The sequence below is a fragment of the Hemiscyllium ocellatum genome, chromosome 14 (assembly GCF_020745735.1).
Source record: "Hemiscyllium ocellatum isolate sHemOce1 chromosome 14, sHemOce1.pat.X.cur, whole genome shotgun sequence".
Taxonomy (NCBI): domain Eukaryota; kingdom Metazoa; phylum Chordata; class Chondrichthyes; order Orectolobiformes; family Hemiscylliidae; genus Hemiscyllium; species Hemiscyllium ocellatum.
Window position 1 is genome coordinate 43,030,117 of NC_083414.1, and position 17,133 is coordinate 43,047,249.

The 17,133-nt window shown below is 40.8% G+C and overlaps 1 protein-coding gene and 1 pseudogene across 3 annotated transcripts in view; both read right to left on the minus strand.

The window, feature by feature from the left end:
• Positions 1-17,133, minus strand: part of magi1b (membrane associated guanylate kinase, WW and PDZ domain containing 1b) — a 443,982-nt gene that overhangs the window by 255,077 nt on the left and 171,772 nt on the right. The gene's annotated exons all lie outside the window — the stretch shown is intronic.
• LOC132822497 (U2 spliceosomal RNA) lies at positions 8,127-8,297 on the minus strand (annotated as a pseudogene).

Consider the following 17,133-nt stretch of genomic DNA (forward strand, 5'->3'; position numbering starts at 1 on the left):
TGATGAATTATTATTTAAGAATCATTTAGAGTCATAGAGATGTACAGCATAGAAACAGACCCTTTGGTCCAAATTGTCCGTGCCAAACAGATATCCCAACCTAATCTAGTCCCACCTGCCAGCACCTGGCCCATATCCCTCCAAACCCTTCCTATTCATATACCCATCCAAATGCCCTTTGAATGTTGTGATTGTACCAGCCGCCACCACATCCTCTGGCAGCTCATTCCATACACATACCAACCGTTGCGTGAAAATGTTGCCCCTTAGGTCTCTTTTATATCTTTCCCCTCTCATCCTAAACCTATGCCCTCTAGTTCTGGACTCCCTGACCCTAGGGAAAATACTTTGTCTATTTATCCTATGATTTTATAAACCTCTATAAGGTCACCCCTCAGCCTCCCGACGTTCCAGGGAAAACAGCCCCAGCCTATTCAACCTCTCCTTATAGTCAAATCCTGCCAATATCCTTGAAATCTTTTCTGAACCCTTTCACGTTTCACAACATCCTTCCAAGAAGAAGGCCAGAACTGCACGCAATATTTCAAAAGGGGCCTAACCAATGTCCTGTACAGCCGCAACATAACCTCCCAACTCCTGTACTCAATACTCTGACCAATAAAGGAAAGCATACCAAATGCCTTCTTCACTATCCTATCTACCTGCAACTCCACCTTCAAGGAGCTATGAACCTGCACTCCAAGGTCTCTTTGTTCAGCAACATTCCCTAGGACCTTGCCACGAAGTTTATAAATCCTGCTAAGATCTGCTTTCCCAAAATGCAGCATCTCACAGTTATCTAAATTAAACTCTATTTGAAACTCCTCAACCCATTGGTCCATCTGGTCAAGATCCTGTTGTAATCTGAGGTAACCTGTTTTTGCTGTCCACTACACCTCCAATTTTGGTGTCATCTACAACTTATAAGCTGTACCTCTTGTGCTCACATTTCATTTCTGAAGAAGAATTCTGTCATTTAAAAACTACATTTACAACATCTTCCATGCTGTCATTTAGCCTAATTTAATTCTTATTTTTTTTTAGGATTTGTTTAAAATGATTTAACAGTCAGCATAACTGTTTATTACTGATAACATATTTCCATGTGATATGCTACTATAACTACTTCATGGGGAAATAAAAAGCTTCCTCTATTCAATATTAAGAAGAAATCACAACATATTTATTAATCTCAAGTTAACTATTTTTCTACAAAGAATACACAGAAGGTAAGTTTCAATTTCCATCAGGTTTGGTAAGTAAAGCGAGAATATTGGAACATTGCACATCAGCAGGCTGCAGATGTACTGTTAGCACCAGTGAATGTACATCGACTTGTGCTCACAGGTTTTCAAGGTGAAAGTTTGCCTGAGAGCAGGAACATTTCAACTGCACAGAAGGGGAAGCTTGGTTTAATTTAGTCTGTTCAAATAACATGTCCACTGCAGGTTGTTAGTCCACTGCATCTAAGACTTAAGGAATCTAGTTTGGATCTTGCAGTCTAAAACCCTAAACAAGTCTTTCAATAGCAATAGGATAGGAGAAGAACTGAATTTTGTCCCTTTTAACAATACTCAGCAATGAAAAAGAATGATGAGCAGATCCAAGGCAACCCTTACATTCCAAAGAAGTCCTACCGTACTGAAAGCTCCAAGCCAATCATCCTGTCACCTGGCACACAATGATGAGAAACTCTGCACAGTGCACTAACTTGAGCTTCATTATCTGTGTAATTTAACTGTTGGAATGAACTTGGTCACATCATAGAAGGAAGTCTATTTCGATGCTTGTGAGGTGGAGATGGCCTGAACTAAATAGAGGGGAAAAACCCAAATAATAAAGGAACTGATGAATTATGGGAATGCATAGTAGCTTCATCAATATGTACAGCAAAAGATAACAGATGGAGACTTATCAATTGAACTGGGGACTCTGACAAAGTATTATACTTGTTTTTTCACATATATTTCGAGCATTTTCTCTAGTTTTTGTTCAAGTTTTTCAGTCTGTGCAGCTCTTTTTTCTACTTATTAAACCAAATATTTTTATTATTGTTTATGTAGCAAAAATATTCAAAGGTCCTTTTCATGTAGTTAGTGATTTGGATCTGGAATGCACTGCCTGAGGGTGTGGTGGAGGCAGCTACAATCATGGCATTCTAAAGAGAATTGAATAATTATCCACAGGGAGAAAGAAATGCATGGCTAATCAGAAAAAGCAGGGAACTGTAACTAGGTGAACTGCTCTTCTGTACTGTAACCATTCTTGAAGTATTAATATTACTCTCTGTAAAAAATCACAAAACCTGTTTGAAACTGAATCTGGCTTTTTGAAATAAATTATATTTCTAACAGTGACAGTGGGGATTGTAACCATCTGCCTTTTAGTGCAAAGATAAACTGCATCGTTTTCCATTCAAGCACCACCGGGTGTCTTCATTCTCAGGATCAAGGACTCTTGGGTTGCAAGTTCATACCCATTAAGTCTATGGTTAGCTGGAAGCTCTATCTGTTCAGTACTTAGCAGCTTCCAGTGCTAGTATTTGAGCCTGAGGTCTCAAGTCAAGAAAGAAAACATGTATGGGTGACTACACGTGGGGGGTGGGGAGGGGAGAGGGGTTAGTGGCAGCCAAGGCAGGATAGCTCTCAGCTTGGAGGAAGACTGATACCTTGTAGAGTTATGATACTTGAGGAGATTAGAGAGAGAGAGGTGAGGAGGAGGAAGAATGGGAAGGGAATTGAAAACAAAGATGAGAATTAAACCAGTTAAAAAATCACACAACACCAGGTTATTGTGTGATTTTTAACTTTGTACACTCCAGTCCAACACTGGCATCTCCAAATCAATTAAACCAGTTCCAGTCAACAAGAGCAAGGCTAGATTAGGACTTGTTCCAGGTTAAAACAAACACGGTTGAGCTTTGGATGACCTCAAGATTACTAGTCATGGAAATAGTTAAAAAACACACAACACCATGTTACAGTCCAACAGGTTTAATTGGAAGCATGCTAGCTTTCGGAGCGACGTTCCTTCATCAGATGATTGACAATAGTGTGCTTCCAATTAAACCTGCTGGACTATAACCTGGTGTTGTGTGATTTTTAACTTTGTACACCGCAGTCCAACATCGGCATCGCCTAGTCATGGAATAGTTGAGAAACAGAAGATAGAAAGTGCTGGAGAAGCTCAACAGATTTTGCAGCATCTTTGGAGACAAAAACAAAGTTAATGTTTCGAGTCCAGTAAGCCTTTGCCAGACTGAAAGCAATTAGGAAAGATTAATGCTGATGACAGTGCATTGGAGGTTGCAAACAGATGAGGGTGGTGCCCAGACAGAAAGAGAAAAGGGGAAGCAGGAAATGGGATTGCAGACTGTAGTAAATGCCAAATAGGTGACAGTCGAAAACATGACGAGCTGAAAATGGGATAGTTACACTGGGAGTAACCTATACAAAACAGGACCTAGGGGCGTAGAGGTGAGTAACAAACATGGAGGATGGTAAAAACCAAAAGAAGTGCGGATGCTGTAAATCAGAAATAAAAACAGAAATAGCTGAAAAAGCTCTGGCAACATCACTGGAGAAAAATCAAGTGACCCTTCCTCAGAACTGGAGGAAAGTCTACTCACTCTGAAGCTTTTAAAATATTCACTTCCGTGGCTCCAATCTCATTTTCATTCTTTCATATGTTCCTGATGTTAGATCTGTCAATCAAGGACAAAGTGCCTTTGAACAACGATTTACCCGAGAAGACCACAACATTTATACGAGGGATTGGTTTGTCTATCTGTATGGTGACCCTTGTCCACTGCTAGCTTATACCAGCGTGACTGCGTGGTTGCCTGAATAAATGCCTTCTTCATCACCAAAACCACCATGAGGGAGGGCAGAAGATTCCAACTGTGGTCAAATTCTAATACCTAAGCTGTACAGAAATAATTGCTGCAGATTCCAATTGATCAGGTGAGTAAAGGGCAGCACAGTGGCTCAGTGGTTAGCACTGCTGCCTTACAGCACCAGGGACCCAGGTTCAATTCCAGCCTCGGTTGACTGTCTGTGTGGAATTGCACATTCTCCCCGTGTCTGTGTGGGTTTCCTCCCACAATCCAAAGATGTGCAGGTCAGGTGAATTGGCCATGCTAAATTGCCCATAGTGTTAGATGCATTAGTCAGAGGGAAATAGGTCTGGGTGGGTTACTCTTCAGAGGGACTCTTGGTGTGGACTTGTTGGGGCGAAGGGCCTGTTTCCACACTGTAGGGAATCTAATTTAATATGTGTGAAATAAACCTGCCAAGGGCTGGGATACTAACAATGTGAATTATTGTTTACTGTCCTTCTGCAAATCCATCTCTCACGTTGTGTCCTGAAGGCTATGATGTGTTGTTCCTCCAATCTAAAGCGAGCCTTGCTAGAGCACTGCAGCAAGCCTGAGACAGAAACACTGGCAAGGGAACATAGTTGTGTGACAAAGTGGCAAGCAACTGGAAGCACGGGGTCATTTTTACAGACAGAGGAGAGATATCCAGCAAAGCCAGTCACAGTGTTTCATCTCCCCAGTGTGGAGGCGAACACGTTTAATTTATTATTCTAGTGGAGTATAACAAGGGCATGAATGAAAGTTTCAGAAGCATATGATCTGAGAAAAGTGTGAAGTCAGTGAATATTATGGAGATAGAAATGTTTGGACTTAGTAACAGTATAATGAAGAAGTCAGAAGCTCACATTCAGATCACATGTTACACCAAAGTTACAGACTGTGTAGTTTAATGTCAGATAGCTGTCCAGAGAGTGTGGTGGAGGTAAATAATGAATATCTATCACAGAGTATATTCCACATTCTAATCAACCGTGTAACCACCTATTTATTTGTTCAAAGAAATTCTTAACCTGATGTCAGCAGCACAAAGAAATTAATCTTTCTCCACTTACTTCTTCAAATCCTTTCAAAATGTCAATCGTGTATTGATTGAAAACTTGAGGCTTCGTACTTCAAATGGTTTTCCAGCCAATCATTGTAACACCATTCTGTCATCTCTATTATCAGTGTCTTTCCATTACAATATTCACTTCCGTGCTTCCAAAATCCTTTTCGTTCTTTTATCCCTTCCTGATGCTAGATCTCTCAATCAAGGTCAAAGTGCCTTTGAACAATGATTTGCCCGAGGAGACCACAACATTCACACGAGGGATTGGTTTGTCAAGCTATCTGTATGGTGACCCTTGGCCACTGCCGGCTTACACCAGGGTGGCTGATTGGGTGCCTGATTAAATGCCTCTTTCACCATCAAAGCCACCATGGGGGAAGGCAGAAGATTCTAACTGTGATCAAATAGGCAAGCTGTTCAGAACAAATAGCTGCAGATTCCATTTTATCAGTTGAGCAATCTATGTGAAACAAATCTGCCAAGGAGGGAGGCTAACAATGTGAATTATTGTTCACTGTCCTGCTGCATGATCCATTTTCAATATTCTGTCCTTCAGGTTGCTTTTGCTTAGGTTAGTGACAAGAACATTTTATTTGATCTGGTAATTCAAGCTCACTGCTCCAAGTCTGTGATCTACATTCCACTCCGAAGCTGCTAATAAAAATCACATCCAGCCCTGAACAAAGGAATTTTCACAGGAAAACAAAGCAGTTGCAGAATATTTATAAAAATAATCAGAAGAGTACTAAAATTCCATTTTGTGTCAAACTTAAATCACACCAATGACTTGGTTTTTAACAGCAAATAAAATATTTCCTGTGAAACTACATTAAAAACAGGTAGTACAGCTGGTCAACATATGCAAAACCAGCAGATGAGAAACAATTGGATGATTCAACAAGTTACAATATATCACTCATAAATTCTGGTTCATGTTCTACAGATTAAATAAATAATTCTCATATGTGTAGCTACCAACTCAATAGGTTGTTCTCTCAACAGGATTGTAAAACCAAAAGTCTATTACTCAAATTTTACAATTGAGATTGATATTTTACCATTGAGTGAAAGATATCTTAAGATTTTATTCAAAAAGTGACTAAAAAAGCTCGATCCAATGTCAGCTTTCCATCTCAAATTACCTTTAGTGAACTCACAAAATGTGTCAAAATAGAAGGAGACAATGACACCTGCTCCTACAGAGCGTGGTGCTGGAAAAGCACAGCCGGTCAGGCAGCATCCTCAGATGCACTCTTCTAGCACTACACTCTTCTACTCTGATCTCCAGCACACCTGCAGCCTTTACTTTCTCTTAACTGCTCCTGCAGTGCTGGTTTGCTTATTGATGTACTTCCAAGGCAGTACTCTGGACGTAACCTGACTGGTGATCTTCACAGTCATCAGTTGATCTTCAAGTGTCAGGATTGACAGTGAGGAACGAAGGCTTACTCAGGATTTCAGGTAGATAAGCACATAGACAGGGCAAATACTGCCTGCCTGTTTCTTTAATTTGGTAGTAGATTTTGGAAAAATAGTGAAACATGATAAATAGTGAAGTCCTTTATATGGTGAAGAGTTCAAAAATGCAGCTTAGAAGCAGTATTATCGATATAAAAGCCGCAAGAAGAAACATTCAGCCTACCGCTAAGAATAATAAAGCCACTGGGCAACACATTCCATGAATCAATCTCTCCTCAGCATAGTAAGAGCACCAATTAAGATCTGGTTGTGGGTGTGAGGTAGAAGGAATGCGACAAATGGAATTGGGTGGGGAATCTGGGACTGGAGCTGGAGCTGTATGTGCAGTGTTGTTTTGTATCTTTTTTTTAAAGTGAAAACCTGAAGGGTATATCTAAATTACAGAATTATTGAATTCCTACAGCATTAAAAAAAAAAGAGCATTGGGCCCATTGAGTCTGCACTGACTTTCCAACGAGCATCCCACTCAAACCCGGACCCCACTCTATCCCTGTAACTGCTCATTTATGTAATCCACCTAGCTGCAATTCCCTGGACACTGTGGGCCAATCAACCTAATCTGCACATCGTTGGACAGTGGGAGAAAACTGGAGCACCTGGAGGACTACCCACAGACATGGAGAGAATGTGAAAACTCCACCCACACAGACAGGGAGAGAATGTGTAACTCCACACACACACACACACACACACACACACACACACACTCGCCCAAGGCTGGAATCGATCCTGGGTACCTGGCACTGAGAGGCAGCAGCGCTAATCACTGTGCCGCCGTAATTTGATCCTGAAAACTGGTATAAACTCATTTTACAGTAAATAATGCATTTTAAACAGGCACTGGTTAGTGTAAAAAAAATTATTTTTTAAATTACAAAATATCTTATTCTGTGGCAGACAATTTACAATTCTTTACAGTTCCACTCTCAGTTTGTGGGTCTGCCGAAGTATAGGTTACTGCTCACAAACCTCATTATGTTTGGATAGAAAACTTAAACTGAGAAACATCAGGGTCATGACCAGGGAAAGGAGAGTCTAGTGATACAGGAATTAAGTAATTACCATTTAGAGTTTGGTTTGGACTGGCATCAATATTTATGTATTTGTAAAGCCTAACCATCCATAATTCATGAGAAAATTATGGCAGTTGCTGCATTTAATCAGTGAAGCAAACACTGCAGATACTGCAAACCCGATGATGTATTGGGATGCAGATAGTCAGCAACTCCAACATGCCAATTTTGTCCATCGGAACTTGTCATCTTCTGTGTGAGTCAACACTGTTTATTTCATAATCAAGTTAATTAAATACGTGAAAAGTGCACCTGGATTGAGCCTCTACTGCACACCTATTTAAATGCATGTGTATGAAGCAGATTTCTTTCCAAAAGTAAACAGCCTTTCATTCCTGATGAAGGGCTTATGCTCGAAACGTCGAATTCTCTATTCCTGAGATGCTGCCTGGCCTGCTGTGCTTTGACCAGCAACACATTTGCAGCCTTTCTAAGTTGACCATTCAATAATAAATAGACAAATAAAGGTTCCAATGCACTTGTGACAGTGTAGGTATCTATTTGACTTGAGGGGCAATTCAATCTAACTTTAAAGAACTTCCACAAAGCATTTTATTTGTTTTTAAAATATTTTCAAACCAATCTGTTCGGACATGTTTTGATACACCCCCAGCATAGGTATAACTTGAACACGAGCCATTTAACCCAGAGGGAGAGGCACCATAACTGTGTCATAACAGCCTTTCTGTGGTCAGAGTATACCACAGAGTACTCCAAAAATCAATTGAAGGTACTGTCCACAGATAAGGTGAAAGATTAAATATTAAACTGATAAGAACTGATACTACACTTGATCTTAATCGAAAGGCTGAAAAGCAAATCAAATATTTTAATCAACGTGCTGGGACATATTATTACACATCTCCAGGACAGATGGAAATAGAAGTTAGACCTTCTAGTCCAGAGGTTGGGAGAGTGACACTGCACCACAAGACCCTCTGTTATATCTTATCAGTGTTGCATTCTAGCAAGATAAACATAGTTAACATCATCAGTGCCATTGCGTGAACTTCACTTGTCATAACTGCATGTCCATTACACTCAACTGCAATCCTCCTAAGTTTGCTCAAGGGAATTGAGGTATCTGGAGGTCCAACTGGTAGATGCGTATGTGTGACATCCTATGAGAGAAGGGCCAAGTGCAGTTGGGATATCCCTAGGGTTAAATAGCTTGCAGCAAGATGTCTTGGCTTTCACATGAAGAATGTATATTTCAAAGAGGTTCTAGCAATTGCTGTGTTTGAACAGGAAATGTGTTGCTGGAAAAGCGCAGCAGGTCAGGCAGCATCCAAGGAACAGGAGAATCGACGTTTCGGGCATAAGCCTTCTTCAGCCCTCATTCCTGAAGAAGGGCTTATGCTCGAAACGTTGATCCTCCTGTTCCTTGGATGCTGCCTGACCTGCTGCGCTTTTCCAGCAACACATTTTCAGCTTGGATCTCCAGCATCTGCAGTCCTCACTTTCTCTTTGAACAGTAAATACCAGTTTTCAATCAATATTGCACAGCAGAGGAAGTGTCTCCCACTACAACACCAACACATCATGTTATAAGAGGAGAAGAGGTGACTTTGCATTCACAATTTCCATCCACGATTATTCCTGATTTTAGGCATGTTGTTGAGGACTGTGTATGGATTTCCACTAGAAACTCCCCGGCAAACTTCAAACATTTTGATTAGAACAGGCAATGGCTTGGAAGCAAGCTGTTTTGCAGATAAGATGTCAAACCAAGGTGCTGTCTGCCATCTCAGAATGGAAATGAAAGATCTCATCAGACTGGATGTTATCCTGGTGACAATTATTTCTGAATCAAATCACAAACAGATGAACTGAGCGAAACCACACAGCCAGAAACAAAATCTTTTGGTGACAATCGACCAAAGTATTTAAAATATAGTCACAATAACACTATTCAACACTCGCATAAAATTACAGCAAAATATTTAATTTTCACTATTTTGATATTCCCTGAAAGATATTTTGTGAACTTTCAGCTGACATTATTTCAGGATAATACTTCTTAGTATTTTCTGTTAAATGTTTCCTTTTAAAACTTCTCCAAGCTACTCAATATCCTGACTTAGAAATACATTGCCAATCCTTCAGTGTTATTGGGTCAAAAACCTGGAACACCCTCCCGAATGGCATTGTGGGTGTACTTGCAGCAAGTGGACTGCATTGGTTCAAGGAAGCACTTCACCACCACCACCTTCTCAAGGGTTGGGAAATAAATACTAGCCCAACCAATGATATTCACATTCCATGAATGAATAAAAACATTCCCAGAAGGCACTCATCTATAATTTGATAATCATCCTTCAAAGAAAATCCATGCAAAATTGTTCATTGTCATTTGTCAGTTGTCATACAGTGTTATTAAAGCACAAGGAAATAGTCCCCATTGGGAGTTTAATTAAGCCTGGTCAGTCCTTATAGCTATTATGAAATGATTGCTATTGCAAAATTGTAGGATATGTATTCCAAACTTAACATATGCTCAACACCAAATTCTTCCCTCATATAAAAATTGACAGAATTATTAAACTCCTGCACAAGCTGGTGGGAGCTATACCAGTTTTGGTCTTTGGTTTGTGATAAACAAACTGATTTCAGTTGGTGAACGTAGGTGTTTTATTAGCCTTCACATCTCTCAGCTCAGCACAGTAATGATTTTGATGTTACTGGCCCAGTGACTTCACTGCCATTTCCCATCAGACCTCTAATGGTTCTATGCACTACCAGCATTTACATAGAGACATAGATAGACCAATCAACATCACAAACTCTGAATCAGAAGCGAGATCGGAAATATAAGCAAGGGCCTGCTTTTGAAAGAGGAGAGAGGACCTACCAAAAAGAGAATAGATACACTTATCACAGAAACACCAGTCCATTAACTTCATCTATTTCAATGGAAGGAGAATGGAATGGACTACAGTTCCTTACCTCCTACTCTTTAGCGTTCCTTGCCAACTTTTCAAAAACTTTTACATTTTTATTCCTGAAGAAGAGTTATACCTCAACCAATAACCTATCTGCTTTCTTTACAACAACACTGAGAAACAAAGGCACAAAGGCAACAATGAGATGTAAAGGAATTAACTTGGTAGGAGCTCAGGTGCTCTCTACCAAAGAAAACACATCAAAAATGTGAATATTTTCGATCAATATTTATGGTCAGAAACTCGGGATCATTTATTATTTTTGGAAGACTAAGTGGACGTTCCGTTTATTACATTAGAACAAGAGGAGACCAAAACCCTCTTAAGCCTGTTCCTCTGATCATGACTGGTCTTTAAGTTTCTGGCATCATCTTAGTTCCATGACCCTCAATATGTTTTCTGAAAGAAAATAAAATGCCAGTTTTTAAATTTCGAATTGACCTAACGTCAGCAGAGTTTTCAGGGGTTGGGATGGATGGAGTGTTGTTCCAAATTTCCTCTGCCAGTTTTAAGAACTAGGGCTTTCTGAACTCATCCCTGAGCAGTCCAGCTCCACGTTTAAGGATATCCTTCATTTGTTCTGGAGTTTAGAACAGCATAGAGTGACTTGATTCAAGCATAGCGAATCCTGAATGGTGTTGACAGGGTGGATGTGGATGTTTCCTCTTGTGGTTCAGTCCAGAACTAGGGGGGACATTGTTTAAAATTCAGGGTCACCCTTTTAGCACAGAGATGGAAGAATTATTCTTCTCTCAAGAGGTTGTGCGAATTTGGAACTTTGCCTCAGAGGCAGTGGAGGTGGGGTCATTACATCTATTTTAAAGCAGAGGCAGATAGATTCAAAAACAGAAACTGCTGGTGAAATTCAGCAGGTCTGCCAACATCTGTGGAGAGAAAGCAGAGCCAACAATTCAGATCCAGTTACTCTTCTCAAAACTGCAGCCCTAACTAAGCCAATTCAATGGCACAGTGGTTAGTAGTGCTGCCTCACAGCGCCAGAGACCCGGGTTCAATTCCCGCCTCGGGTGATTGTGTGGAGTTTGCATATTCTCCCCGTGTCTGCATAGGTTTCCTCCGGGTGCTCTGGTTTCCTCCCACAGTCCAAAGATGTGCAGGCCAGGTGAATTGGCCATGCTAAATTCCCCATAGTGTTAGGTGAAGGGGTAAATGTAAGGGAATGGGTCTGGTGGGTTGCTCTTCAGAGGGTCGGGGTGGACTTGTTGGGCTGAAGAGCTTGTTTCCACACTGTAAGTAATCTAATCTAATACACCTACATCATTACCACCTTCCTACAAATGTGAAAAAATGCTCAACAGGTCACAGAGTCAAAGTGAGCACATATTCCACCTTCATTCTGTGTGGTGGACAACAGAGATTGGCTGCTATTGCCTCTCCAGCGTCATGCAACCATACCTGCCTGTGAGGTGCAGGGATATCTTGAACAAAACCTTGCAAACCAACACTGTAATTGCTTTCTATGGCCTATTTCCCCTCTCAAAGCCCATCGCCAGGGCAAAGTCAATCACATGAGCCTTATATCACAAAGACAGAATAGTGGCTAAGTGGTTAGCACTGCTGCCTCACGGCACCAGGGACCTGGGTTCAATTCCAGCTTCGGGTGATTGTCTGTGTGGAGCTGGCATGTTCTCCCTGTGTAGGTTTCCACCAGATGCTCCGGTTCCTTCCACAGTCTGAAGATGCATAGATGCTAGGTGGATTGACATCTTGTGTCTGGGGATGTGTAGGTTGGATGGATTAACCATGGGAAATGGGGGGGTTACAGAAATAAGGTAGTGGGCAGGGTTTGGAACGAAGCTCTTTAGGAGTTGGCGCAGACTCAATGGGCCAAATGGCCTCTTTTCACACCGTAAAGATTTTATGATTCTATGTATTCAGGTGTAAATGTTGAGTAACTATCTTTTAAAACCTTACCTCTATTCCACAATGAAATTAAATAGGCAACTTGAAGTACACTATTAACAAAATTTGACATTTCCAGTGATTCCCTATAACTTGAAGACTTACAGTCTGTCCTGGGAATTATTAACAAGAAACAAGGCAGAATACCTCATACCTTCTTCGGAAAATGACAATCCGGACCCGAATTAGCCTTTAACAAGAGAGGCACAAAAACTTGTCAGGCAAAATGCTGAACAGGTCACATGATCCACTTAGCATCCTCAATTTGACTCAACAGTAAAATGTCAGTTCCAAACAGCATATTTATATTAACTTCACACTGGAATAGGACAGAGCAAAAATCACATCTAATGGAGATATTGGTGACACTACAATACCATGCATCTCTGCAGATTTAATTAGTATCTCTTTTAGAGGATGTTTTCATTTACGCGTTAATCAAATTGTAGCATCTCAGCTTTCTGTACCTTTCCTCAAAGTTGTGTCTCAGCACCTTTATAATTATTTGATTGGTGCTTCCAAATGCCAAACATTATGATCAACTTTGCACCTTCAAGAATAAGGCACTTGTATAACCCATGCAGACATATTTGCATAGCGACATTTCTGAATTATTGAACAAGAGCTATAGTGTGATCTTAATTAGCAGTTCAAAAGGACACAGGTAAATTGGAGAAGAGGACAAATAGGGGCCAATAAAATTCAATGTGGAGAAGTGTGAAGTAACACATTTTGATAGGAAGAAGGAGGGCAGGCAAACTAAAGAGGATGCAGGAGGTGAGGGACTTTAATCACACGTGATTAAAGGTGGTTGAGAGAGTAGGTAATAATCCAAAGCTTTACTCATCAGGGCACTAAGTACAAGAACAAGGAAGTTATGCTGAACTTTTATGGGACATTAATTCAGCCTCTGGTGAAGTACTGTATTCTGCTCTGGTCACCACATTTTATAAAGGGTGTGAAGGAATTAGAAAGACTGCAAAAGAGATTTACAGAAAGAGCTCCAGGAATGAGAAATTTCAGACAAGATGATGGATTGGAGAGGTCAGGGCCTTTATTCCTTGCAGAAGTGAAGGCCAGGAGGAAACCTGATGGAAGAATTTCAAATTATAAGTAGTCTGGGCAGAGTAAATAGGGAGAAAATGTCCCCAATTATGAAAGGTCTAAGAACAAGAGGGGAAAGATTTAAGAGATGAAAGCAGTTTGTAAAAGAAGCAAAAAATCTTTTCACAAAACGAGTGATTTGGGACAGGGACTATTACTAGGACGTTTCTTCATTTAAGTGTCACAGAGACATTGAGATGAACAGCATGGAAATAGACCCTTCAGTTCAACACATCCATGCCAACCAGATATCCCAACCTAATCTAGTCCCATCTGCCAGCACCCAGCCTGTATCCCTCCAAACCCTTCCTGCTCATATACCTATCCAAGTGCCTTTTAAATGTTGCAATTGTACCAGCCTCCAGCACTTCCTCTGGCAGCCCATTCCACACATGCACCACCCTGTGCATGAAAAAGTTTCCCTTAGGTCTCTTTTGTATCTTTCCCCCTCACCTTAAACCTATGCCCTCTAATACTGGACTCCCCCACCCCAGGGAAAATACCTTGTTTATTTATCCTTTCCATGCTCCTCATGATTTTATAAACCTTTATAAGGTCACCCCTCCGCCTCTGATGCTCCACGGAAAACAGCCCAGCCTATTCAACCTCTCCCCATAGGTCAAAACCTCCAACCCTGACAACATCCTTGTAAATCTTTTCTGAACCCTTTCAAGTTCCACAACAGGCTTCCGGCAAGAAGGAGACCAGAATTGCATGCGATATTCCAACAGAGGCCTAACCAATGTCCTGTACAGTCGCAACATGACCTCCCAACTCCTGTACTCAATATTCTGATCAATAAAGGAAAGCATACCAAATGGCTTTTTCACTATCCTATCTATTTGCGATTCCACTTTCAAGGAGCTATGAACCTGCACTCCAAGGTCTCTTTGTTCAGTGACACTCCCTAGGACCTTACCTTTGAGGTGTATAGGACTTGTTAAGATTGGCTTTCCCAAAATGCAGCACATCACATTTATTTAAATTAAACTCCATCTGCCACTCCTCAGTTCATTGGCTCATCTGATTAAAATCACATTGTAATCTGAGGTAACCTTCTTCGCTGTCCCCTACACCTCCAATTTTGATGTCATCTGTAAACTTATTAATTACACCTCTTCTGCTCACATCCAAATCATTTATATTAGTGATGAAAAGTAGTGGACTCAGTGCCAATCCTTGTGGCACTCCACTGGTCACAGGCCTCCAGTCTGAAAAACAACCCTCCACTCACCATTCTCTGTCTTCTACCTTTGAGCTAGTTCTATATCTAAATGGCTAGACCTCCCTGTATTCCATGAGATCTTACCTTGCTAACCAGTCTCTCATGAAGAACCTTGTTGAACGTCTTACTGAGTTCATATAGATCATGTCCACCACTCTGCACTCATCAATCCTATTTGTTACTTCTTCAAAAAACTCAATCATGTTTGTGAGACATGACTTCCCACACACAAAGTCATGGTGACTATCCCTAATCAGTCCTTGCCTTTCCAAACACATGTACATCCTGTCCCACAGGATCCCTTCCAACAACTTGCCCATCACCGACGTAAGGCTCACTGGTCTACAATTCTCTGGCTTGTCCTTACCACCTTTCTTAAATAGTGGCATCACATTAGCCAAACTCCAGTCTTCCTGCACCTCACCTGAGACTACCGATGATACAAATATCTCAGTAAAAGGCCCAGCAATCATTTCCCTAGCTTTCCACAGAGGTCTATGTTCACCTGATCAGATCCTGGAGACTTATCCACTTTCATGCGTTTCAATACATCCAGTACTTCCTCCTCTGTAATCTGGACATTTTTCAAGATGTCATGATCTATTTCCCTAGATTCTATATCTTCTATGTCCTTTTCCACAGTCAACACTGATGCTAAATATTCATTTAGTATTTTCCCCGTCTCCTGCAGTTCCACGCAAAAGACGCCCTGTTGATCTTTGAGAGGCCCTATTCTCTCCCTAGTTACCCTTTTGTCCTTAATATATTTGTAAAAACCCTTTGGATTCTCCTTAATTCTATTTGCCAAAGCTATCTCATGTCCCCTTTTTGCCCTCCTGATTCCCCTCTTAAGCATACTCCTATTGCGTTTATACTCTTCTAAGGATTCACTCACTCTATCCTGTCTCTACCTGACATATGTTTCCTTCTGTTTCTTAAGCAAACCCTCAATTTCTTTAGTCATCCAGCATTCCCTATCCCTACCAGCCTTTCCTTTCACCCTGACAGGAATATACCTTCTCATTATCTCATTTCTGAAGGCTTCTCATTTTCCAGCATTTCCCTTTACCTGCAATCATCTGCCCCAAGTCAGAGTTTTAAGTGCTTGCCTAATTCCGTCAAAATTGGCCTTTCTCCAATTTAGAACTCCAACTTATAGATCTGGTCTATCTTTTTCCATCACTATTTTAAATCTAATAGAATTATGGTCGCTGGCCCCAAAGTGCTCCCCCACTGACACCTCAGTCACCTGCCCTGCCTTATTTCCCAAGAGTAGGTCAAGTTTTGCACCTTCTCGAGTAGGTACATCCACATACTGAAGCAGAAAATTTTCTTGTACGCACTAAACAAATTCCTCTCCATCTAAAGCCTTAACACTGTGGCAGTGCTAGTCTATGTTTGGAAAGTTAAAATCCCCTACCATAACTGAGATCTCCTTACAAATCTGTTTCTCAATTTCCCTCTTGCTATTAGAGGGTCTATAATACAATCCCAATAAGGTGATCATCCCTTTCTTATTTCTCAGTTCCACCCAAATAACTTTCCTGGATCTATTTCCGGGAATATCCTCCCTCAGTACAGCTGTAATGCTATCCCTTATCAAAACGCCACACCCCTTCTCTCTTGCCTCCCTTTCTATTCTTCCTGTTGCATTTGTATCCTGGACATTAAGCTGCCAGTCCTGTCCATTCCTGAGCCATGTTTCTGTTATTGCTATGATATCCCAGTTACACTATCCTAACCATGCCCTGAGTTTATCTGCCTTCCCCGTTAGGCCTCTTGCATTGAAATAAATGCAGTTTAACTTATCATTCCTCTGCATTGTCCCTGCCTGCCCTGACTGTTTTTTACTCAACTGTACCAATCTCAGATTGATCACTTTCCTTACCATCTCCCTGGTTCCCTCCTCCCTAGAGCTCCCGAGCAGCTCTAACAAATCTCCCTGCCATTATATAATTCGCCTTCCATGCAAATCTTAAAATTTTTTTTCACTACTTTAAAATTTAAGTCTTTCAGTTGCTAATCTGTTTTCTCACACAATCATTTTTTTTCATAATTGTTTTTGTCCTTTCACTGTTCCCAAACCTTTTTCTTTCTGAACAGATTTTCAGTTCTTTCATTAATTTATCTCCAAACACACCTCTTTGCATATTTCATTATTTTCCAATTGGTCCTTTCCTAACTGCTACTTTAATTAATGTCAGTGAACTTATTCGTTATTAATAATATTTGTTCCACCAATATTTATCACTGAAATTCTACAGATAAGACAATGATATTACTGACATCACAAAACACCCAACATGTCCATACCATTAAGTATCCACCATTACTGTAAAAATGGCATACACACACACACACACACACACACACACACACAGCCCCACCCCCACCACACACACAAATAATTAATTATGGGTGTCACTGGCCAGGCCAGCACTTATTGCCCGCCCCAGAGGGCAGTT